This window comes from Nomascus leucogenys, chromosome 17 (assembly GCF_006542625.1).
Source record: "Nomascus leucogenys isolate Asia chromosome 17, Asia_NLE_v1, whole genome shotgun sequence".
Taxonomy (NCBI): domain Eukaryota; kingdom Metazoa; phylum Chordata; class Mammalia; order Primates; family Hylobatidae; genus Nomascus; species Nomascus leucogenys.
In genome coordinates, this window is record NC_044397.1 from 76,908,743 (window position 1) to 76,934,039 (window position 25,297).

The following is a 25,297-nucleotide window of genomic DNA, read 5'->3' on the forward strand; positions in this document are numbered from 1 at the left end:
CCCAGCTAAATTATTTTTAAAGATTACACTAATAAAAACCTCTAGTACTCATTACGTACAAAAAGCAGTTTATGTATATTAAATAATTTAATCCTCCTCTTTCTGGAAAACTGGGACTAACTCTATGAGGTAGAAGCTGTTTTTATCCTCCACAGGTTTGAAGTGAGGCCCAGAAAAGTTGAGTAACTTTCCCAAATTCTCACAGTGGGAAAATAGTAGAGCTGGGATTTGAACCGAGGAACTTGGCTCTATGGTCAGACTGCTTAACCACTCTATTATATTGATCTTTTTGTGATAATCTTGCATATAGAATACCTTATATTTTCTTTTAAAAATAACTTGTATATGAAATGAAAATGAATTAGAATAACTGTTCAAATTTATCTTTCTAGAACACTTTTTTAATGACAGCATCAAGAGAAAGCAGAGTAAGAATGCGAAATTTGGAGCCAGGTCACTTGAGTTGAGTCAACTGACTAGTAGCTGTTATGACCCTGGGATAAGTTCCTGAAACTCCTTATGCCTCAGTTTCTTTGTCTGTAAAATAGGGATAAGAGTGGTACCTAAATCCTAGAGTGTTTGCTGGAGAGTTAGTGAGATAGAAAGGGAAATAGTTTATGTAAAGTGCATAGCCCAGTGTCTGGCACATAAAATATGCTCAATAAATATCACCCATTATCAGTATCCCTATTATCAATACCATTATTACCTTGTGTATTAGACACCACTTCAGTTCTGCTTTTGCTCCTCCCAGCCTTACCTGTCTCCCCTCCCCACCTCTCACCCCCTGCAGTCCACTTCTGCATAGGCTCCAATCTGCTTCTCACCTCTGCCACCTACTAGGGCCTTACCTGAAACCCAGCTGTGCTCCTGTCATCTCCTGCCCTGGGACATCTCTGTTGACCCCAATGCATGAGACTCCAGGGGAAATTTCTTCATACCCAAGCATATGCAACCCAGAGTGCTGGGCAACGAGCCCTCTAAGAGTCAAAACTTGAAGTCTTTCTTCTTCCCTGTCAAAGAATGTATGAGTTGGCTAGAGCTGCCATAACAAATCACCATAGACTGGTGACTTAAACAACAGAAATTTATTTTATCATAGTTCTGGAGGCTGGAAGTCCAAGATCAAGCTGTCAGCAGGCTGGTTTCTTCTGAGGTCTCTCTTCTTGGCTTGCAGATGATCGCCTTCCTGCTATGGCCTCACCTGGCCTTTCCTCTGTGAACATGCATCCTTGATGTCTCTGTGTGTGTACAAATTTTCTGTTCCTAAAAGGACACTAGTCAGATTAAAACAGGGCCCATTCTATCAGGCTCACTTATCTTAATCACTTCTTTACAGGCCCTATCTCCAAATGCTGTTACATTCTCAGATAGTGAGGGTTAGGGATTCACCATACGAATCCTGGAGAAACACAATTCAACCCATGACAGAGGGTCCCAGGCTACAATTCATTAGGCTCCTCACAAGGTCCCGATGGGCAGAACAACCAGTTGACTGTAGTGGCCGACTTACCCGTCTTTCCTGGTTTACATCTCTACTCCTCTTTGGGATCATACTCGCCTATAAAGAATTCATACATAGGCTTGCTCTCAAGCCCTTCTTTCTGAGGAATTGGGACTAAGGCACCTAATGGAAACTCTGGATGATGCCCTACTGCAGGGTCAACCAGACCTGGCAAATGTGGCCCCAGCCATCCTTTCTGCTCTCACTGACCCATCTGCACAGGGCTTGGCCTGTGCTCACCACACCAGACTCTGCATGTTCCCTTGCCCTCCTGGGACACAGAGTCCTCACCTGTAAATGACAGGGCTGGGTCCCTTCCTCCCTTCTAATTGTATAAGAAAGCCATGCTCCACCTTCCTATGAGTGACCTTGTTCACCCTCCTGGAGATGAGTTATGATCTCCATAGAATTCTAAATAAGAAAATATTCCAGGCAAATTGGAAAAGAAAAAAAAGATGTCCTAGATTTACACAAAAAGGAGGCAGACAAACCACACAGTAGTTCAAAAGCTCTCTAAATTAGTGCTCCAGCACTATATGGGAAAGTTAACAGATATGGAGCTGGCCAATCCCAGATTTTAATTAAAACCCATCTTTTGGGCCAGGTGTGGAGGCTCACACCTGTAATCCCAGCACTTTGGGAGGCCAAGGCAGGCAGATCACCTGAGGTCAGGAATTGGAGATCAGCCTGGCCAACATGGTGAAACTCCATCTCTACTAAAAATACAAAAATCAGCTGGGCATGGTGGTGCATGCCTGTAATCCCAGCTACTCGGGAGGTTGAGGCATGAGAATTGCTTGAACCTGGGAGGCATAGGTTGCAGTGAGCCAAGTTCACTACACTGCACTCCAGCCTGGGTGACAGATGGAAGCTCGGTCTCAAAAAAAAAAAATTAATTTTAAATTTTTAAAAAAAAATCTTTTGTTAGTCAAAATATGACTAGTATGGCCACCCAGCCAAAAGAGAGAACTAGCTTAATACAAATGTGCTTTCACACACATACGCACAAACACATACTTCTTAGCATTCTGTTATTTCGTTCTATGTGGAAGCAGCAGTATGTGGATGCAAATGGATTTTTCATGTATTTCTCTTGGCATTATGGCCATATTTAATGTAACATCCAGTAAAGCAGAAATTTTAATTAAGTTTATGGCCTGATCATCTGTATTTGTTTGGAATTTCTGTCTCTTCAAAGCAAAATGTGAACCTGGCTTTAGACCTGGAAATATCTCAGGCTGCAACCAAAAACATTATCAACAAACTGCAAATGTGTGGTCTGAAATATAAAATAAGTTTAGAAGAAGTTGAAGCCTATTATCCAAATATCACAAAATACCTGGATATTAATTATGTAGTCACTAACTTATTTGGATATGCTTCAGGGAAGATGAAAAGAAAATTTTATATATTTTCAAGGGAAGAAAAAAACGATCTCAGCATCAATAAACTACCAAAGAATCATTTAAATGCATTTTACTTATGTCTCTGGGTTTTGATGTGATTTTCCTTTTAATCTTAATTTCTTTGCATTTTATAAATGAATAAAGCCTATGTACAATTCATATTTAAATGTTTTAGTTAATCTGGAGGTTTCTTTTCTTTAAGAGAGTAAAAAGTCACAAATGTGTACCAAATAAGAAGAGTGAATATAAATTAGTAAGAAGCATTTGTATGAACTTGGAAGCAATGACGAAACACTTAAAATAATCTCTACTGTGTAATGTAGGCATAACTTGGACCTGCCATCTCTTGTCTGCCTTTGCGGGGATGAATTGAGCTGCCCATAGTTCAACTTTGTATTCTCTGTGAAGTATCTGTTACATGAATTAAAGGTGCAAATAGATGCCCAATTTGAAATGGAAAATCTGGATGGAAACCCTGAAACAGCATTGCTAAACTCCCTACTAAAATTCATATGAAAGCAAAAATTCACAATACTAAAACAAGTACAGTCAACTCACTGCCAGAATCTGGTAGGCCTTCTCAATTCTTGTCTCCAGAAAAAGAAACTGTCTACCCAGGTAGAAATGCCTTCATCTTTTCACCACCACTGTCTTGCTGCATGAATTCAAGTTGAAAGACCTGTACAAGTCCTAGATCAGACAGAAAAATAGAAACTCTGTCCTCTTAAAGTACTGCTGCTTTTTGAGGTAGTCAGGGCCCTGTCTCTCCCACTAAACTCTCCCATTTCCAAACTAATTATCTTCTCCCAAACTTGTCCATTATATATACTCATAAATTTACTCATGCCACTGAGTGCCATGCCAGGCACTGTTCTAGAAGCTAGCAGTACAGCAATAAACAACAACAACAACAACAGCAACAACAATATAGACTGCTCTGGTGAAGCTTATCCTCAGGCAGGGCACAAAGCAGTAGAATTTCCGTTCAGAGACTCATGCTCTGAGAAAATAGCTCGGCACAAGGTAAGAGTGAGATGGGAATAGAATATTGCACGTGGGGAGATGTGGTATCCACAAGAAAGTGCTGTAGTGGGAACAGGAAAATCCCATTTTCGTGTGTTCCACCCATTCTGAGTGATAAAGCCCAGGAACTGGGACTTATTTAATACAGTCCAGCAAAGCAGAACTAGATAAAAGCCTGCTAGACGACAGGGAGATAAACCTGTTCTATGTCAGGTAGGGTAAACCACAGCAGAGTGAGAGGGACAGGGAATGCAGGGGTAAGGGGTGGGAGTGAGGACAGTGTAGTCGGGGAAGGCCTCCTCAAGGAGGTGACATGTGAGCAGAGTCCTGAAGTAGGTGAGGAAGTGAGCCATGTGGACATGTGGAGAATAGCTGCCCAAGCCTGTGCAAGAGCATTAGCCTCCACTCGGTGGCCTCTGCTCCTGTAGGAACTCTTGGTTTGTTTAGTCAAGGCCAGCTGTTTCTGCCAACAGCATCTCCACAACACATCTTCCTGCTTCTGTACTCCAAAACCTTCTTTAATACAAACGTCCCCAATCCCTGGGCAATAGACTTCACTGCTCACCTTCATGGTAGAAGGGCTACAGGAGAAAGGGGGAAAAAAACTGGATTACACAGAAAGTAAGTATAGTTGAGGGGTTTACAAAAGAAGTATCCACACTATATATATATTCTAGAAAAATTATTAAACTAAAAATTAAAATATGAAGAACAAAAGGTCCTACAAAAGGATGCAGATCAAGCTTTGCTCAGTCTTGACATCCATAATAGTAAGTTTCAGAAGACAATAAAGACTTTAGGGAAAGGGTCATGACACCAGAATGCATGCATATGTATGCACACACACACATATATGAAGACAATAGTAAGTCATTCTCAAGTTTGTGACATCTCAGAAAGTGAACCATCACAGTATCTTGAGGAAATTTCTAGAAAAGATATGCAGACGACCAAGACATAGATGACAAGTAAGACCTCCAGAGGAGGAAGTTGTAGCTAACAGGCCAGAGGAATCCTCGTGTACTCAGGCTGGGACCTAGAATCAAGAGCTCCAGCCAAATGCCCACTTTGGGGGCCACGCATGACCCTGCAGTGCTTCCTTCACCACCGCCTCTTCTGCAGCTCTCTCTCCACTTTCCAGTGCCAGGAAATGGGCTTGTTGCACCATATCCTTCAACTCTCAGTTCAGAGGAAATCTTCTGCATGTTTAGTGGCCACTTAAAGCTGTAATTAATAGTGTTCTCTTCCAGTGCTTGCTAACAATGGCTATGTGGGTCACTCTGTTAAGAAACTGAACCAGGAGAATTACTTTCAAAAGGTATTTTCCCTGCACAAAAGTAGAATGACGTAGTGCAACATAATCGTCCTTTTTTTCTGCCATGGAACATGAGTGATGGTTTTCTGCACCTTTAAAAGTCATACTGAGAGTCTTGAGTCATTGAGGTTTAATTGGGAAAGACTACTAAACCACCAATAACAGATATGATCTGCAACTGAGCCTCTTGAAACTCTTTCTTACAAGATCTGTGCACATTAACAAAACTTTAATCCAGCATAAACACAATTATGTTTTTTAAAAAAAGGAATTATAAGAAAATGCACCCAGATGTTAAAGGAAGGAAGGGATAGTTTTTCTGGAAGGTAGACCTTTTATTTATTTAATTAATTTATTTATTTTTTGAGACAGAGTCTCTCTCTGTTGGCCAGGCTGGAGTGCAGTGGCACGATCTTGACTCACTGCAACCTCTGCCTCCCTGGCTCAAGCAATTCTCCTGCCTCAGCCTTGCGAGTAGCTGGGATTACAGGGTTGTGCCACCACGCCTGGCTAATTTTTGTATTTTTAGTAGAGACGGGGTTTCACCATGTTGGCCAGGCTGGTCTTGAACTCCTGACCTCAGGTAATCCACCCACCTCGGCCTCCCAAAGTGCTGGGATTATAGGTGTGAGCCACCATACCCGGCCTCTGAGAGGTAGACTTCTAAGTGATATTTTTCCTGCTTTATATAGTTAGCAGATATTTTAAAAACAGATTTTTAAGAAACCAGCCTATGCAATTGCACATATACCATGAAATTGCAACTGTGTAAAAATTAATACAGATGCTTCTCAATTTACGATGGGGCTACGTCCCAATAAACTCATTCTTAAGTTGAAAATATCATAAGGTGAAGATGCATTTAATACACCTAACCTCCAGAACATCATGGTTTAAACTTGTCTCCCTTACACATGCCCAGAACATTTATGTTAGCCTACAGTTGGGCAAAATCATCTAACACAAAGCCTATTTTATAATAAAGTGTTGAATATCTCATGTAATGTATTAAATACTGTACTGAGAATTGTTGTGTGGATACCTGGAGTATGGTTTCTACTAAATGTACTAAATGTTTGTATGTCAGAAGAAGAAAATAAATCACAATGGATATGTAAGTGAAACTATTGATAATCTTTTTTTCCTTCTCTTCATTTTTATTTTCGAAATTTTCAATAGGAGCATATATTACATCTGTAATTGAAAGAAATTTTTCTTAAAGTAAGATGGTGAGTGATTTGAGCATGCTTCAAAAGAGCAAACAGGCTGCTATTTGGATGCCAAACAAGTGATTGCTAATTACAAACAATTCTCATTTTCATCAAGTCGATCAGGCAGTTTTTACTTATACTTCAAGTAGAAGCCAATGTTTTTAGTTGCAAAGAACTGAATTGCTTCTGTAATAGAGTTCAAACTGCATATGCCCGTTCTTTGAAGACATTAGTAAAGCTCTATAAATCTTTAATCCAAATTTAAAAGGATTTTCTATAGGAGAGAAGGATAACAGACCATCAGTGCTAACCTCAAGGTGGATTGAGTAGTCAGATCTGTGTAGCTCCAGGAAAACCCCGCCAGGTCCACAGCAGGAGTGCGGACCCTTTGTGCAGCTCACCTCATACAACCCAGTCCAATTTTGGATGCCAGCTCATTCCTTAATTCCCTTCAGACCTCAGGATCTAAAGTTAGAAAGCCCATAAAGATAGGACACTTGTCTGCCATGCTCACTTCAGTATCCTAGAATATGAGAGGTGCTCTTCGATTTGTGGAACTGAAAAATCTGTTCAAGTGCCCAACTTTACTGAAGGATTGGAAATAACAAAAAAGAATAAAAGATCAAAGAATAACAAAGACCTTCACACTGGATGTTCTGCCAGCAGAGACGTAAGAGGAGCCCTTCCAGAAGAAAGTGGCCTACTAGCACTTTCTCCTTCATCCCTGGCCTGTGCCCACCACTTTGCAGTGGCCAGCACCTTCCCCAGCAAGAGCCCCTAGACCAGTTGTCGTCTCCCAGAGCCCAGGCCCCAACCAATGTTTGAAGGAAAACTTTAGAGTTCACAAACTTCTGCCTTCCAGGATGGCCAACCATCCAGGAAGCCCTGACATTCAGGAAGGCCCCACCTCCTATTGCCAAAAGGACAAGGCATCCGAATTCAAGCTGACAGTAGCATCTTTTTCACATTTTGAAACATCCGGTATAAAAAAATACCAAGAGGGAACTGCGCACAGAACTGAAGGTGCTGGGCTCTGGGACTACCAGGCCCACCTCTGTGTTCTGTTCACATCAGCAAAGAGAAACTAGACTCCTTCATCCTTTGCTCATGCCCACCTCTGCTCCAACTCTCCTGGAGTAATGATTGGTTCTTTGGGAACCAAAAGAACGTCCAGATTCATAGTAGCCCAAATCTATATTAAGAACAAGAAGCATTTCCTTAAAGAAACACATTGCCAAGATTTCACTTCACAATGAAAACGGCCTTTATTTTACTTTGCCAATCAATTTAGTTGTTTATTGTCTTAACTCTTTCCACTTTGGAAAGGAGTTTTGCTTTCCATTTACATTACCAAATACCACATTAAAGAGACTCTCAGTGTGTTCTCAAAGTGGAAATCAAGGCACACTCTCTCCAGCCCTGTTTCTCCAAGTTTGCCCACAGCTGCCCTGCCTCAGAATGACCTATGGAACTTTTTAAAAATGCAGATTCCCAAAGATCTTCTGAATCAGAATTTCATAGGAATGGGCCCCAGAATGTGCATTTAAAAACAAATTTCCTGAGGAAAAAGCTACATGGCTTACATGTTTCCTGTTCATTGTGATAAATAAATGAACATTTAAAGGTGGGGAGGAGTTTCTTGAGTGATTCTAATGCAAACTAAAGAACCCACTGTTTTGCTCTAGAAAAACAAACTGAAGTTTAAAAAAAAGTCTGCTTTTGCCGGCTCGGTGGCTCACATCTATAATCCCAGCACTTTGGGAGGCCAAGGTGGGTGGATTGCTTGAGCTCATGAGTTTGAGACCAGCCTGGCCAACATGGTGAAACCCCGTCTCTACAAAAAATACAAAAATTAGCCGGGGTGGTGGTGCATTCCTATAGTCCCAGACACTCGGGAGGCTGAAGCATGAGAATCGGTTGAGCCTGGGAAACAGAGGTTGCAGTGAGCCAAAAGGGCACCACTGCACTCCAGCCTGGGTGACAGAGGGAGATCCTGTCTCAAAAACAAAAACAAAAACAAAAACAAAACAAATCTGCTTTTCCCACTCTCCCTTCCATGATTTTCCATCGGTATTCCAAATTATTGGGGTTCAGACTCAGCTGAAAATCCTGTTGTACCTCATTTTACAGATAGGAAAATGCATTCAGGAAGTGCGCATATGCAGAATTTGCAAGCACTTTTGTGGTCTGACTTCATGATGGCATAGGGACAGCTCATGTGGTCCATGCACTTTACATACATTATCATATTTAATCCTATAAATAGAAAAAATCTTACAGATGTCATTGTTCCCATTTTGTAGTTGGAGAAACTAAGGATCAGGAAGAATTTGAACCCAGGTATGTTCTTTCATCCAGAGTTTGGGCTTTCCCTACTGCACCCAGGTGCCTGTCATCCACCCACCAATGTTTAACTAGTTTTCTCTTATTTTTGTTGTAGAGTTATTTTATATTTGGACTTTTCTCCTGCCCAGATATATTCTATATGCTAATCAATACCTTATATTACATATGTAGGGCTATCCCTTTGATTTAAAGATTTGTTTTCTGCTAAATTCACCCTTTTGGTTTTCGCTACAATTCACGTTTTATTATTCTTTGGACATCAATACTTGATCAGTTCCTGAAAACCTTTTAACAAGGAAAGGATGGCACAAGTATTAGATGCTGGATGCAGAGGGTGGGAAGGAGATATCTCGTCACTCCAGGGAGAGGCAACAATGATCAGCGACCGTTACCTTCACAGTTTTACCCATGACCAGCTTGCCCTGGGAGCCTATATGGATCTCTTAGGATCCATGGTCACTGACAACAGTCCTGTTATGCCCTTAGCTGAGTTTTTCAGAGGATCTTTATGTATAAAATGGCAAGGGAAAATATTAATTGCCTGGAGAGAGACTAAGAATACAATTGACATCCATTAAAGTAAGTATTTTGTTATTCACACCACATCTTTGTTTTATGCCATAAAAATGAGATGCATTTGGGTTGTGAGTCAATCTGGCAAATCAATTTTATGAGCTTTTCCTTATAAGTTAGGCCAGTAGCAGGCCCTTCATTGTTCAAAAAGGAAATGACACAAAGAGTTTGTTTAACAGCTGAGAAGGCAATGGAAGACCAGAAGAGCAAGTAGAAGTCTGGGCATTTGCCTCTTTCTTTCCTTATTTCCATTGGAGTATGGTTTTTAATTGCAAGCTCTATGAGGCTAGGGATGGTGTCTGTCTGGTTCACTGCATTATCTCTGGTGCCTAGCACTACAACTAGAACAGAGAAGGCGATTAGTCAACATTTGTGACAGATGTTGAATTGAAGCCTTTCAGAAATCCCATGTTGGCTTTGTTACACTGATTTTGTATTCTAATTTCTTGAGTGCAATAGAATTGAATGCAGTACGAATGTCTTAAGTTACTAAATACCTGAGCACATATGCAAGATTTCAAACATTATTTTTTTGTCATTAAAGATATGACTAGGAAAAAAAGTAATCAAATAGAAATATGATAGTTTAGAACAGTGTTGAAGGATCAAATCAATCCAAATTCAAAAATATCACAATGTTTGTTACTATTTTTCTCTTTCCTTTTGTTCTGGAATAATATTGCTTTGCTCCAGAAACAATGAATCATTTGCCATCTGCATTATGCTCTCTTCCAAATAAAATAGCTATGTAGAATGGATTTATAGACAAAAGCCTTCTTAAGTCTGAACACATGAGGATAATATATTTAAGACTGGTGATTAATAGCAGTTATAGAAATGCCTTAAGTTTTAAAGTCTAAAGAACTCAATTTTTAGATTGCTGCAAGTTTGTTTTGTTTATATGAATTATAAATATGGAAAAACATTATTTCTTTGGGTAGAGATATTAAAGTAAAGTAGTTTTGTTTTGTTTTCTAAGTATGTACTATTCAGGGCTATTGGATACGGAGTCATAAGCAATCTATTTACTTATTGTGGTTCATGCTAGTCTTACAGGAATCATTGATACTTCTGCATTAGAATGAGAGAATTATCGAATAATAAAGTTAAAGGCCGGGCATGGTGGCTCATGCCTGTAATCCCAGCACTTTGGGAGGCTGAGGTGGGCAGATTGAGCACAGAAGTTAGAGACCACCTTGGGCAACATTGTGAGATCCCTATCTCTACAAAAAATACAAGAAATTAGCCAGGCATGGTGGCGTGCACCTGTAGTCCCAGCTACTCATAAAGGCGAGGTGGGAGGATCACTTGAGCCTGGCAGGTGGAGGCTGCAGTGAGCTGTGTTCGCCCCACTGCACTCCAGCCTGAGTGAGAGAGTGAGACTTTGTCTGAAAAAAAAAGGAAAGAAAGGAAGAAAGAGAGAGAGAGAAAGGAAAAGAAAGAAAGAGGAAGGAAGGGAGGGAGGGAATGAGGGAAGGAATGGAGGAAGGAAGGAAGGACGGAAGGAAGGAAGGAAGGAAGGAAGGAAGGAAGGAAGGAAGGAAGGCAGGCTGGCTAGAAAAGACTTCGAAAGATCATAAGGTATGGGCTTTGTTGATACACATATTCTAGGCTAGGCAATCGGTTCAAAAGTCTTAGAAACAGGCATGCCCTCTCACCCAGTAATTCTACTTCAAGGAATTTATCAGAGGTATAAAGATATATGTACAAATATGTACATCATGGCCCTATTTGTAGTAGCATGAAATTGAAAACAGACCGAGGTGTGCAACAGTGGAAGATTAGAAAATACTCTATGGTATATCTAATACTTTGCAACCACTAAAGTAGCATTTGTTTACATGGAAAATGTTCACCATTTATTGTTAAGTAAACATAAAAACCTGAGAAGGAGACAAAGTATGCTTGGTATGATGCCATTTTAGTAAGTTTAAAACTGTGTGTTTTTATATGTGTGCATGCACATATACATGAAAATTGCCAAAACATTAATAGTGCTTCGATTAGACATCTCTGGGGCCTTACATCCCCTCAGCCGTCCATTTTACTTCAGTCATTGCTGTGGAAAGCAGCTACACAGGTGTAAACTGACAGCCTATTGCCTCGGCTGGGAGGAGGTCCTCTCAGCCCTGTGGGTTGTCTGCAGAAACCCTCTCAGCCTTCTGATGTCTGCAAATTTGGAAGAACAAGGGAGTTCATGCCCTATGGGGTGACCCTTGACTAAGAGAAGATGGGAGCCAGTGGATCAGTATTTCAAGTGATATGCCAATAAACTTTAACAACCAGCTCTCTAACAAAAATAGCCCTGATTTGTGGCTTTCACCAATTTCCACGGTGTAAACACTCCCACTGTGGTCAATTTCAAGCTACCAACCTGATGTCACTGAGCATAAAGTTGGCACGACATATGCACAACAGGCCATGCCAAGCTGGGCAAGCAGGTTCCAACACACCATTGAATATATTCACCTCTTCCATCTCTCTCTTCTCTCTCTCTCTCTTTTTAGAGACAGGACCTCACTCTGTCACCCAGGCTGGAGTGCATGGCATGATCACAGCTCACTGCAGCCTCGACCTTCCATCTCTTCAATGGACAATCTGAAGCACATTCTACAGTAAGACCAAGCCTTAGTTACCCAGAGTGGTGAACGATTTGATAATACACTTTTGAATGGCCTTTCCCTCCTTCCATGCTTCCCTTTCTCTAGCCCTCCTCTCCCATTCACTGGGATCACTTCCCAAAAGACAATCTGCACATGAGCCCTTGTCCCAGGGTCTTTCTGGGGAAACCCAAGTAAGACAGAGGTTATTTTGGGATATGACAACTCTGGATAATTTAGATTTTTTTTATGTGTGCTTTTAAAATATTGTCCATTTCTGGGCTGGGCTCAGTGACTCATGCCTGTAATCCCAGCACTTTGGGAGGCCGAGGCGGGCGGATCATGAGGTCAGGAGATCGAGACCATCCTGGCTAACACAGTGAAACCCCGTCTCTACTAAAAATACAAAAAAAAAAAAAAAAATTAGCCGGGTGTGGTTGTGAGCACCTATAATCCCAGCTACTCAGGAGTCTGAGGCAGGAGAAGGGCGTGAACCCTGGAGGCAGAGCTTGCAGTGAGCGGAGATTGCGCCACTGCACTCCAGCCTGAGTGACAGAGCCAGACTCCGTCTCCAAAAAAAAATTGTCCATTTCTTCTATTAGGCATGCCACTTATATAGTATTGATATCAAGGAAAAATGCATGTTATTTATAATTGTGGCAGAATTTTATATATCATAACAGGTATCCTGGTAAGTTGGAAAATATTATACAATTTAGAAAGATTTAGCCATCCCTAGAGTACATGTTTGTTGTTCTCCACACATGCTGTTCCTATTCTCCTAATATTGCAGATATGAGACTGATCCATAGGAGGGGAATAGAAAGAAGGGTGGGACCAGAAAAGCAAGGATTAAAGACAAAGGCAGTTTTCCTTATTTTTTTTTTGTTGTTGTTGTCTTATTTTTCCCTTAATCCCACCAAGGATCCATTAAAAGATAATGAAAATAACAGCTACTGATGAAAAAACTGATTCACAAAGTTTAATGAGCAGAAAAAGTGTTTTGGCGTACTATTCATATTTAGAGATAAATGCTATAGATAACTGAGTCTTAAAAACATGCCCATCAATAAGGAGGAAATAATGTTATTATATTCAAGACACATTTCATTCCAAGGAAACCTTCACAAAGAAAAAAAATTATTATTAAAAGAGAATTTAGTTAAGCAGCCAGAGGCAAAAAAAAAAAAAGTATAAAAATCTATAGATATTAGAAATGGCCAGAGAGAAATATAGTAGAACAAACATTTTTGTTCACAATATAAAAAATAACGCATATAGTAGTAGTATTAAATGCCACAAGAAATAGGTGGTGTTTATGTGTGGAAAATTACAAAATTATACTGAGAACTTTGAGTCTTAGAGAAACCGAGGGACAGCCACATGAAGGGACTTGGAGTCCTTAATTCCCTTTCCACCCATGGATAAGACCAAAGAGACCCTATTAAACCCCCTGCGGTTTCACTGCAGGGCCTCGAAGAATCTTTTCAGCTTACCTCTTTTCAATTTGCTTTGTCTGTAGACAGTCTGTCTCTCTCTTTTTCTTTCTCACTACATATATGGATATAGCTGTATTTAAATATAGATATACACACATACATATACACATACACTTATATGTATACACACACACATAAAACCCTAACTATGGAAAGAAATACACCCAAAGCCTTGAAAAATTCTACATACTGTATTTTTATTTTATTTATTTATTTATTTTTTTTGAGACAGAGTCTCTCTGTCGCCCAGGCTGGAGTGCAGCATCGCAATCTTGGCTCACTGCAACCTCCGCCTCCCAGATTCAAATGATTCTCCTGCCTCAGCCTCCCAAGTAGCTGGGATTACAGGTGCCTGCCACCACACCCAGCTAATTTTTGTATTTTTAGTAGAGACAGGGTTTCACCATGTTGGCCAGGCGGGTCATGAACTTCTGGCCTCAAGTGATCTGCCCGCCTCTGCCTCCCAAAGTGCTGGGATTACAGGCATGAGCCACAGTGCCTGGCCTTATATACTCTAGATTTACAGTGACATTTTTTTCTTCTTTAAAATTTCCATTTTCTACAAGAAGACTATTATATATTACTTTTTTAATTGAAAAAAATTATTTAAAATCAATTGAATTTTATGTGTTTTTCTTAATCACAATAAGAAAAAGGTTTTAATCAAGTTCATCTGAGATACACTTTCAGACTCTCAGGTATTTACACAAAAATTCTCTCATCAAGGCTGTATTTCTACCCTCCTTGTGGTGGTCATCAAAATTCAGCCATCTAGTGTGAGGTACTCGTGGGGCCAGGCGTTATGAAACCAGCCGATGTCAGTGGCAGCACTTGTCACAACAGCGAAGCGTGAAAGCTCCACAGTGGAGATGAAAGTGTGACTTAGTAATATCTTGGCATTCAGGGACAGACACCGACTCACTGACAAAGAGTGCTGTTCTTCCCTTAGGTAACTGGTTTTTGTCTTGCAGACGCTATGGATCAGGTGCTGTTTTTTATGTCCCGCTTTCCTCTGGCCTTGAGGAAGTTGAGAGTCCAATTGTGTCGCATCTTTTCCAACTCCATATGACCCTAGGTACACATTTTGGGGACAACTTTATTTTGTTGTTTATATTTCCTCTTTGACTGGATTTTTTTTGTTTTAATTTTGGTGTTATTCCACTGTATTTGATGTCCTTATATAACCTGCCTAAAATCGTTTTGGAAGAAAAAGAACACAAAAATTAACAGATTAAGCAGAGTCAGGAACACACTGCATTCCCTCAGGGCCTTTGCAAGCTCTTTTGAGCTCCCTGAGAAGCGCAGCTTGTGCAGTGCAAAGAAAATTCAATGGAAAGGGGGAAGATGAGACTTCTAAACACACCCTTCTCACAAGCAGGGCCTGAGTCAAGCTACTGACACTCTTGGACCTTAGTCTATGAAAGATTTGCTTTCTTCCCTAAGATTCCTTGGAACTTTCTCTTATCCTAGTTTCTTTGACTTGTAAGAGCCATAAATATTACCTGCCATAAAGTATTAGGTTGATGCAAAAGTAATTGCGGTTTTTGCCATTACTTTTCAATTTAATATATTTGATGAGGTCCATTCAATAGCTATGTAGAATGGATTTATAGAGGCAGGAGAATTGCTTGAACCCAAGAAGTGGAGGTGGCAATGAGCCAAGATCGCACCATTGCACTCCAACCTGGGAAACAAGAGCAAAACTCTGTCTCAAAAACATTTAATGATGGCCTACCATATATAGGGAAGTGTGTTACATTAAAATTCTCACACTCCTGATGCCCAGAACACAACTTCTCTGAGCTAATTCTAGAGAATTCCTTTCAAGACCTGCTATCAAGATATTTACAGCCATTTGATTTATAATGGCAAAAGGATTTGATACAACATAAATATTCCACTATATGGAACCAGGATAAGTAGTTTCTTAATTTGAAAATTGTAAATATTAAGATGGTATAGAAACATAGAAAAGAATATAGATAGAAACATAAGTATATTTCTATTTTATTAAGTACAGATATATTTTATTATGTCAAAAGTAGATATAATCATATTAATAATTATTTAATATAAATACATTTTAGTAAATTATGGCTGTGTCTGTATATAAAACCAGAAAGGTGTGCACAAGAATTTAAATGGCTGGGTTTGAAGTAGAGTTTTTGTTGTGTTTTGTCTTTGGTTTTGAGACAGAGTTTTGCTCTTGTTTCCCAGGTTGGAGTGCAATGGTGCAATCTTGGCTCATTGCAACCTCCACATCCCGGGTTCAAGCAATTCTCCTGCCTCAGCCTCCCAAGTAGCAGAGATTACAGGCGCCCTCCACCATGCCCGGCTAATTCTTCTGTATTTTTAGTAGAGACATGGTTTCACCATGTTGGCCAGGCTGGTCTCAAACTCCTGACTTCAGGTGATCCACCCACCTCAGCCTCCCAAAGTGCTGGGATTACAGGCATGAGCCACTGTGCCCAGCCTGAAGTAGAGTTTTAACTGTACTTTTTGAATATGACAGGTCAGAAACAATTAAATGATTATTACTAATATCAATCATTAGTTGCTTTGAAACTTTAGGTTCAAAATTTTGGAAAGACTTTAACTTGTAAAGGTATTAGTGCCCATAAATGTGTTCAAACCATAAATTCTTCAACAACTGATCTAATAATTATTTGAGAAAAATTCATGATAACTTATTGCCTCATGAAAAACTTTGGGCAACTTTGCTTCCAGTTTTAATAGTGTTAGTCTTCTTTTAGTGTCAGCAAGACTAAGTTATTTTCCAAGAGTTCGTCGGCTTCTGCTGCTTATTCTTTACTGTAGGTCATAATTCTCTGTTTGTGGCAAAATAATCATTTCCATAGCAACCAACTGGGATGTCTCAAGGAGAGGATTAAGACTTCAGTAAAGGAATAAGAAAGAGGAGCAGATGAATAATGAAAATAATCATGATCCTTATTCTCAATCAGAATAGAAGGAATATTAGGATGAGAATGTACGCTATAGGTCTTTCAGAATTTCTTCAGCCTTCAAAACAACTACTTCAGTTCAGTTTTCTAGGAGACCTCACCTACCCTAAGATGCAGCTACTCCTATACTGTAGATGTTGTATAAACAAAAGGGGCAAGGGGAAGCCTAATCAAAGCTCCATAACATTCCAATCAGGTACATGCCAATTGTACAGAAATACTCTCCAATAGCATCTTGGAAACAGATTTATAGGTGTATGTGAGTTATTATGTGTAGCATACTACAGGGCTACACATAGTTTAGAGTTAAACTATTTTATTGTGTTAATTTACTTTTTTTGTAACAAAAGGGGTGCATAGGGAGTAGCTTAGAAAAGCGTAAGTTGGCAGGGCGCAGTGGCTCATGCCTGTAATCCCAGCACTTTGGGAGGCCAAGGCGGGCGGATCACCTGAAGTCGGAAGTTTGAGACCAGCCTGACCAACATGGAGAAGCCCCATCCCTACTAAAAATGCAAAATTAGCTGGGCATGGTGGCGCACACCTGTAATCCCAGCTACTCGGGAGGCTGAGGCAGGAGAATCGCTTGAACCCGGGAGGTGGAGGTTGCGGTGAGCTGAGCCATGCCATTGCACTCCAGCCTGGGCAACAAGAGCAAAACTCCATCTCAAAAAAAAAAAAAAAAAAAAAAAAGAAGGAAGGAAGGGGAAAGAAAGAAAGAGAGAAAGAAAGAAAGAAGGAAAGAGAGAAAAGAAAGAAGAAAAGAGAGAGAAAAGAAAGGAAAGAAAAAGAAAGAGAAGGAAAGAAAGAAAGAGAAAGAAAGAAAGGAAGGAAAAGAAAAGACAAGAAAGAGAGAGAGAAAGAGGTAAGTCATCTGAAGAATGGATTTAAATGAAGCACAGATGAAACATGGTCCACACTTTTCCTATTAAAAAACACTCTGGGCCAGGCGCGATGGCTCACGCCTGTAATACCAACACTTTGGGAGGCCAAGGCGGGCGGATCAAGAGGTCAGGAGATCGAGACCATCCTGGCTAACACGGTGAAACCCCGTCTCTACTGAAAAAAAAAAAAAAAATAAATTAGCCGGGCATGGTGGCGGGCACCTGTAGTCCCAGCTACTCGGGAGGCTGAGGCAGGAGAATAGCGTGAACCCAGGAGGCAGAGCTTGCAGTGAACCGAGATCACGTCACTGCACTCCAGCCTGGGTGACAGAGTAAGACTCCATCCAAAAAAAAAAAAAAACTACACACACACACACACACACACACACTGAATAAATAAAAAATTCAAAAGAATATTGATGGAATTTGCTTGTGTTGTATTTCAGAGCAAATATTACATAATAAAGTGATTAATAACATCACATGTGGGCAACCCTAAATGTTTAGCTCTTCGACTTAAAGCAATTTGCATGTTACACAACCTGCAGTTATGGCTTTATGCTAGATATACCTATGCTGTTAGTTACCTCAGACACCAAACCAACATGCAGTCAGCCAGTTCTGAGGAAAGCTAGCTCAAAAAAAGGCCAGGAAATTTTTTTTAAATTGTTTTCATTGTGTTATAATTTACATGTGGCTAAAGGCACATATCTGAAGTGCACAATTCTAGTAGTTTTGACAAACGTGTAGGTCCTGTCATCAACACCCAAATCCAGATAGCATTTCTACCTAGCTAAAAGGTCCCCTCATGCTTTAATCTTCTCCTCTTAACCCCACCGAGGCAACCACTATTCAGATTGTTTCTTTGTAGATAAGTTTTGCCCATTTAAGAACATGTGAATGGAATCACACAGTGTATATTCCTTTGTGTCTGGCTTCTTTTGCTCAACAAGTTTTTGAGATGCATCCACACGGTTGTATAAATCAGTAATTCCTTTTTATTGCTGAGGAGTATCTCATTGTGTGAATAGGCCATTTTAATTCATGCATGCTAATTGATCATCTGTGGCTAGTCTGTAAAATATAAATTGTAAATCACAAGCCAGCCTGCATATATAACCCACATCCTCTCTCTCATCTATCACTATTTTGCACTTCTAAGCATTAAAATGAAGTTACAACTTAATCATTTGGACAGACAGAAAAAGAAAAAATGGAATCATTTTTGTTAAAGCAATGGGTTTCATTACTTTCATATTTATACCCAAACTATTGGCTGGACAACCTAAGTGCAAAGCAGGGATTTTCTCGGGATTGCTTTAATGAATCTACAGGGATTTTAATTAGCACATCAATTATTTCAGGGCTACCACAGGGCAAATGTTGTGGAGCAGATAAACTTTGATTTGGAAGGTCTTCCACTCCTGCCCCTCTCATTGCTCCCTCCCCTTTCCAGGGCCCTCCCCAGGACAGCTATCCTGACGCCAGTCTCACACAGCCTTGATCACAGCTGGCTATGACAGATGGAAATGGTTCTAATAAGTTAATTCTAGGGGTTAGATAATGAGGGCTTAAGGGTTTTTCCCTGCCAGAGGGAATTTACATTTTAAAAGGGGCCTCTTGGAAAGTGATGCCCAGCATGTGGAAGGTAATCGATAAATACCATCTCCATTCGGTTGAAGAACCAAAGCAAACTTAGAAGGTAAGAAAGATATTTTCAGATCCAGAGGGACATCAAAGCATCCTCTGAAAGTGACTGAACTCTACTGATAATGTTGTTGTGGAACTGCCAGTATCCATCCTGCTGCTGAATAAAGACAAGCAGGAGAGTAGACTAAGACACAAAGAAGGAGCAGCCTGCAGAGTCCTCCAAATCCTGTATCCAGACAACTCACTCATAGCTACATGTAGTCCTTTGCAAATGGGGAAGAATGGGGATTTGAAATATTGACTTAGGCTTATTCTTTCCCCAGTATTCCAGGCCTACCCTCAACCTTCCTCCAATTCAGGCAGCAGAGATGTCGGGTGTGTGTGTGTGTGTGTGTGTGTGCATGTGGGTGTGCGCCTGCCCTCACGGTAGGGTTGCTATGGCAGAAATGTAGAGATAGAAAAGAGAAATAGCTTTGTCTTAGTCCATTTGTGCTGCTATAACAAAATACCACAGACTAAGTAATTTAATTGAAGTTTATTTCTCACTGTTCTGGAGTCTGGAAATTCCAAGATCAAGATGCCATCATTCAGTTTCTGGTTAGGTCCTTCTTGCTGTGTCCTCACATGGCAGAAGGGCGGAAGAGCAGAAAGGGACCTAAGCTAATTTCCTCCTACTCTTTTATAAAGCACTAATCCTTAATCACTCCCCAAAAGACCACACCTATTCATACCACCACAGTGGGGATCAGGTTTCACAGTGGGGATGAAGAGGAATTTTGAGAGACATTCAGGCCATAGTAGAGTTTTGAAATAGACTTTTTAAACTACAGAAAATAAACTCAAAAGGTTTAACTCAAAAAAGGTTTTTGAATTTCATTTTTTATTTTATTTTATTTTTTTTTTTTTGAGACAGAGTCTCGCTCTGTCGCCCAGGCTGGAGTGCAGTGGCGCAATCTTGAATCATTGCAAGCTCTGCCTCCCGGGTTCACGCCATTCTCCTGCCTCAGCCTCTCCGAGTATCTGGGACTACAGGTGCCCGCCACCACGCCCGGCTAACTTTTTGTATTTTTAGTAGAGACGGGGTTTCACCGTGGTCTCGATCTCCTGACCTCATGATCCGCCCGCTTACGGCCTCCCAAAGTGCTGGGATTACAAGCGTGAGCCACCGCGCCCGGCCAGGTTTTTGAATTTCAAAAGCCTGGATTACCAGAATCAAAACCAAGGTCCTTAAGGACTAGAGGCATGAAGTTTATACTATTAGCCACAGATTTGGAAACAGTGCTTCCCAAAGGACATACAGACCCTCCATACTGAGGGAGGAGGAGGAGGAAAGCTATTGAAACACTGGTGGGTGTCCCAAAGAAGGAGTCACACCTGCCCCTGGCCAAGTCTGGCTAGATGGAGCCCCCTAGTAAGTTTGGGAATCTGAGCACAATCAAGGGCTATGTCTCACTCCTTAGTTGGGGTTCACACAAGAGCCAAATCTTCTTGCCCTCTCCCACAGCAGTGTGGTAGAGCAGCAGCAGTAGATAGTGATGATAGCACAGCCTGTCTGGGCAGAGTCACCCTGAGGCCGTCTCAATCCCATCTACCCCCAGCGTTATGAGGGAAATTACCTTGATGCCATGACAGCCTCTATGCTACCAGTACACTGTTGCACAAGCTACCCCAGAGATGAAGGACTAAAAAGGATTAGAGACCAAATTAAAATACTCAAAGCACACAATTTATTAAATCAATTTATCCACACAGCAATAAAAAGGAGAAAAGAAATGGGGTCGGGTAATGTACTTAGGAAAGGGTGCAGGAAAGGTAGAAGGACCACACTACGTAAAACCTCGGTTATGAAAGACCCATAGACATTGCTCTCCCCACACCATCAGTCTTCCCTCTTGGTGGTAAGGCTATAAGGACCAAAGATGAGCAAAGAGGCCCAAGACACAGAATATGCCTGGGACCAGCACAGACAGTTGTTTTCTAGGAGAAACACATGTATTTATTATATCTGGCTACAGCTATTCCTCACCAGTTAGCCTGTTGAGCAGCTGTGGATTTTATCTGGTAGAGGACATTTGGAGTCAGAATGGGTGTCACCAATGGGTTATCAATTTCAGATGTCATAAATATAAAGGGTTTCATATACCTCTAGTATATTTAGTGTATCATGAAAATTAGATGCCTCTGGTACCCCATGTATATTTAGCGCTTCGTGAAAATTAGGTGTCTCTTAGTTCTTCCATCTCTCCCTATCTATGTTCAGTATGCATAAGCCCTACTTATTTTATCTACATTTAACACATCTCACAAGTTACTAACTTCCTTATCTATATTTAACACATCTTAAGAGTATCACCATCCATTTCTATTTTCTATAGCAGAATTGAATATTCTCAAATTTGGAGCAAATGCATATTTATCTAGCACTCACACACACACTCACACACCCCATAAGGTCACAAATAAAAACACCTGTAGTGTACATTCTCATCCTAAAAAAACTTATGGGATGGCCAGCAAACCAGAAGATACAGTCACCTGAGAGACCAATGACCAGAGACCAATAAGAACTCATACTGCTCAGCAGATGACAGTTAGAGGACTGAGAACCAGAAACTCTTAAGGAGACTTGTAAGACTTGGATGCAACCTAGGGATAAAGAGAGGAGGGAGATCCCCTAAAATAACAGAAATCCTTGTTTTGACTGAGTTTGCCCTGCACTGATTATGTTTTCCACCACTGGGAGGAATGGGGGCTCTGGATCTGTCCTGTCCAAGAAAATAGACGGCTTCTCTATTTGACACTGCAGACAGCAAATGCTTCCATCATCTCAGAAGGTCCTACAGGATGCACACTGCTCTAGATATAAACTGAATTGTAGAAAAATAAAGTTACATCTTTGGAATATCTAAGCTTATAGACTGAGATTATTACTTGCTCTACATATACACATTCCTCATTAATAGGTATCATAAATTCTACTCTTTTTTAACCTTTTGTTTGTTTTTAGCAGATTAAAATACATTGATTCAGCCACTTCCTTTCACTGAATTTTCTGTGTTCAGCGGCCTATATGTTCAAGATAGCTAGCTGCAGGAAAAGGATTTATCAAGAACAGAGTGAAACCAACACTGATTAGGGAAAGAAAACCATGGTATTGTTTGCTAGATAAGGCCACACCTCAGGGGGATATGTAAGGACTTGAGCTTTTTCTCTGAATAAGATGGGAGTCATGGGTGATTTAAGCAGGGAAGTGGCAAGATCTGGTGCATATTTTAAGACACTCACTCTGGCTGCTATGTGGAGAATTAATTGAGAAGGTACTAAGGTGGATGTGGGGAGACCATTTATTGCAATATTCTAGGCTGAAATGATGGCTGCTTGACCCAGGGTTGTGATAGTGGAGATGTTGAGAAACGGTCATCTTCTGAATATACCTGATGGGAGAGCTGCAGTATGATGATGGATCACACCTAAGGAATGAGAGGAAGAGAGGGACAAAGAATGAGTCCATGTTGACCTAGGCAGCTGGAAAAAAGACATTTCCACATATTGAGCTGGGAAAGCTTGCAGAAGAATAAGAGTTTGCAGAGGGAGTGTTTTGGAACATGCCACATTCGAAATGGGTACTTAATCACCCAAGTGGAGACATTACATAGACAGCTGGAGGTGTAAGTTCAGAGGTAAGGGCTGGAGATAAAATGTTGGTTGTTACTAGCATATAGACAGCATTTAAAGTCGCGAGACTTACATAAGATCATTTGGGGAATGAGTAGGTGAGTGAAGCTAGAGAGGAAAGGAGATCTTCAGACTGATCCCTGAGACTCAGCAAGGTTCAGAGATGCAATCAACACAGAAGATTAAAAAGAAGCCATCAAGAAAACCTGAAAACCAAGGTAGTGGGGTCCTGGAAGCCAAGTGAAGACATAGTCAATGAATAAATGGTCAGCTGGGGTTGGTAGGTTGAATAAGATGTACACCAAGAAATGAGCTTTGAGACTGGAAGCGCAAAGATTATTTGGGCCTTGAAGGGATAGGTTTTGGAGAAATGATGAGGCTGAAGGCCTGAGTGAAATGTGGCCCAGGCTTCCTGGGATGCTCATCTCCATGAAGTATGATAGCACAAAGAATTCAGCACATGAAGGAACCAGTGGATGCTATTGACTTGGGTGGACCCAGTGAAACAAATCTCTTGAGAGAGATGTTACACATCTAAGAGACAGGACAAGAGCAACTCAAATTAGACAGAAAAATAACTAGAACATCATGAGTCTTCAGGTACTAACTCACACCGAAAAGATAACAGCTATGGGGCTTCAGAAACACCCAAGATTATTTGTGTTACTGTTAGATGACTTTTTTCTCAGATTAAATTTAATTCTCTGGTGTTACCTCTTAAAACTCCTGGTTTTTCAGATTTACTCATAAACTGTAGCTGATGTCTTAAGGGGGATCAGATTAGTGAGACTAATAGTATAATCTACCTAGAGAGTTAAGTGGTTTTTTTTAAAATAAACATTCTATTTATGCACTTTTTGAAAAGTGCAGAAGGGCAGATAATTAAAAGCTCCACCCTGACCACCTCATCAGAGGAAACCTAACCATTTCTGGGTTTAGTTCTTCCTTACATAATAAGTTTATATATTTTTTCAAAAATCTATTTGTCAATTTAAGAGATTATTGTTCAAAAGATTCAAGAATATTCAAGAGATTGCCAGAAAGGCAAAAATGTCATTCATTTTCGTTATTCTTTTTCTCCCCTTCTCCAAAATGTTGATGACTGTCACTAGTTCCTTTATAGGTTACCTTCATTATATGCTTACATAGACTTCGAGTTCTTTTTCATCAGCTTTGGCCATTACCTCCTGATTCATCACTTTAATAGTTAAGTATATTAAGGCCCTTTTATAAGAGTTTCCAGCTATAGCTAATAATTCCACATCTGTCTCTTTATTCTTACTTAAAGCCACCAGTGTTCAGTGTCACCAGTGTTAACTGTCATTTCACCAGTGTTCACTGAAGTAACATCCTAAATGCTTTCCTTCAGTCCTTTCATATTTTCTAATTTAGAGACTCTCAAATTTGAGCATGCATTAGAATCCCCTGGTAGGCTTGCTCAGTCAAAGATGGCTGCTCGCACCCCCAGTGCTCCTGACTGAGCAGATGAGGAGTAAGGCCTGAGGAGCTGCATTTCTAACAAGTTCCCAGGTGAGGCAGGTGCTGCTGGTCTAGGAACACACTTTGAGAACCACTGCTCTAATCTATTCTCTGCACTGACACGAATCTCCTAAGCATTGGCATACAGACTCCCTTCTACTCTGGCACACATTGTCTTTTTAAAACAGTTTTACTGAGATAGAATACACATATCATCCAATTCACCATGTAAATGTACAACTCAATGATTTTTAGTATATTTAGAGTTGTATATACATCACCACAATCAATTTTAGAATTCTGAAAGAAACCCTGCATCCCTTAGTCATCACCCTTAATATTTATTTTGATAAGGTCGAGTTCCTATTGTGTCTTATTGGTCTTTGCATCCCTAGCACTTAACACAATACCTATAGTAGGCATCAATTAGTGTTTGTTGAGTGAATGCAAAAAATGCAATCAATTCAGCTAATAAGCTGTAGCTAAGATTTTACCATAAAATTAAAAAGCATAGAATTACAACAAAGACTGTTAGTTACTTCCTGGTAACAAGACTCCTCTTCTTAGTAACAGAACCTCAATTTACATTTGGGTACACTGCTCTCCAGCTAAAAGATCACACTTTCCATTCCTCCTTGTAGCTAGGTTGGCCATGTGACTAAGTTCTAACCAAAGAGATGGAAGTTAAAGTATTATGTAAAACATTTGAGAGGTCTTCCAAAGGGAAGGGGCAATGACCCTTTTCAGCCTTTCCCTTCTCCTGCTGCCTGGAACTAGCATGTGATATCTGGAGCTCTAGCAGCCATATTGGACAATGAGGATAAGATAACAGAAAGCTGGAAGAGCCTTTGACCCTGAAGACCAAGAAATTTCATGCCACCTTTTACAGGAAAATACTTTTAAATCTGAAGCCTCTATTTTTGGAATTTTGATTGATTGGAGACTAATGTGATCCTCACTGATTTATCAAAGCCTTGCTCTTTCCACCACACTACAGGATTCAAAGCACAAAAATGCCTTCTGTTATTACTGTTGAATTGAACACACTTTTTGTTGTCACCTGTTAGTGCTCCTTTGGGCATCCCTTGAACTTGGGGTCAATATTAAAGTGTTTCAGTCTGTTGGAGTAGCATTGATTCATTGAAAGAGAATGGGTAGATGGTCTTAGAGTC

General features: G+C 40.4%; 1 long non-coding RNA gene across 1 annotated transcript in view; it reads right to left on the minus strand.

The window, feature by feature from the left end:
- Positions 1-3,588: 3,588 nt before the first annotated feature.
- Positions 3,589-25,297, minus strand: part of LOC100595419 — a 65,149-nt gene continuing 43,440 nt past the window's right edge. Inside the window, exon 4 of the long non-coding RNA XR_004026330.1 lies at positions 3,589-4,514. This is a non-coding gene — a long non-coding RNA (uncharacterized LOC100595419). The remainder of the gene's footprint in view (positions 4,515-25,297) is intronic.